The sequence below is a fragment of the Pteropus medius genome, unplaced genomic scaffold (genome assembly GCF_902729225.1).
Source record: "Pteropus medius unplaced genomic scaffold, Ma_sr-lr_union100, whole genome shotgun sequence".
Classification (NCBI taxonomy): domain Eukaryota; kingdom Metazoa; phylum Chordata; class Mammalia; order Chiroptera; family Pteropodidae; genus Pteropus; species Pteropus medius.
In genome coordinates, this window is record NW_024349505.1 from 590,287 (window position 1) to 591,937 (window position 1,651).

A 1,651-nucleotide genomic window follows, 5' to 3' on the forward strand; every position below is an offset into this window, starting at 1 on the left:
TTACAACCTGTCTTCCTGGAATCTATTGTCTGTTTAAATGATTTTTTTCTTTAAAGCATCAAACCATAATACATTGTTAGAAAAATTAAAGAGAGCATTATGCTTATTTATATATTCATACTAAATGGTTACTTATATAATTTACAGATAATTTCTATTGAAAACATTATAAAGAATAACTTTATGCTTTTATTATATAAACTTCATATGGTTTAAAAACCTTACTATTTCCAGGTGATTCCACAATATTTTATAGGTAACAAGTGTTTGCTGCAAAAATAAGTCCTTGTTTTTACATTTCATTGTGGTCGATCATTTTATTATTGTTGGTAATAAATTTATCATACATTTATATCCTGATGTATTGCATTCTAAAACACATTTACATCTTAACTCTTTTCAAACCAATGGAAATGGTATGAATTTTAAGTGAAAGACAGTGGAGAAAGAGTGATGAATCAGTGGTCTACAGGTGGCTCTGGGAAGCGGGTCCCCTTTACTTTTTGCACAAAGTTTGAAGGAGTTGGAGTGGTAAGGATTTTATGGGAAAACATGCTGGGCCAATAACTTGTCAGTTATTGATAAGAAATATGAGGGAAACAACTAAGAATTAGTGTTAAACAGAAGAGTACTTTGTCTAGAGTTAAGGTTATACAATATACAAAGGAGGGTAGAAATAGCTGAAAAATGAGGTGAGAAGAGGACTGAATTAAAAATACATATGTAGATATAGATATCAGGGTGAGATATTTGAGTCCAGAGTAGGGCTAATCTCTATCACAACACAGAATCTGATCTGAGGTTAGGGGAGGGGAAAAAAATGGCATGGTCACCATTCAAAATTGCTTTCACTTTAATGTCTCCAAAACAGTGTAGCCCAGAATATCCTTGAGATAAGGTGGCAGGAGCACAAACATGCTTCTGCATGGCCACTTGTGCATCAGAACTGTGGGTTCACTGCCTTTTATACTTACAGTGATATGAACACCAGAAAAATTTATCTACAAATTAAGAAAATAATTTTTCTACTTAACAAGACACATCTAATGTGTGGACTCTGGACCTTGAAATTCTTGCTGAGCTTGCACAGGGTCAGTCTGCTTTATTGCACTGCAAGATCTAGGGGGTTCACATTTTTATCTCACCATAAAGGCTATGGAGATAACGGAAACTTTGAGAGTAAAAGCACAATGGGAATAAGTGTTGGGATGTTAAGGGAAAGACAGACCCAGAGAGTAGCAAAAAATTTTAATTTCTTTAGACTTGGGAGTGGGAAGATATATTTGATTTTGAATGGCTAAGGGACCATAGCCCCCAAGATGCCTGCTATAAAAATACTAGCAGGCCTCAAATCCCATTGCAAGGGAGAAGGTATATCTTGAGGAATAATCCTGAGCCTCAGACTTTCCAAAATAAAGTGACTTGACCCTTAGAATTTAAGAGATCAGGACAACTGGTCCCTGTTTTTGCTATCTCCTACCTCAACAGCATGCACACATGTCTTAGAAGGAGTCACAAAAGGTCTCAGTTAGATGCCTATGGTCTGAATGATATCATTATAGATTCATTCTTTCAGGATCTGAGAAATTTCTGGATAAATGGGCCTATTTAAAAATACGAATACTTTGTTCTTTTATCAACTTACACCTTA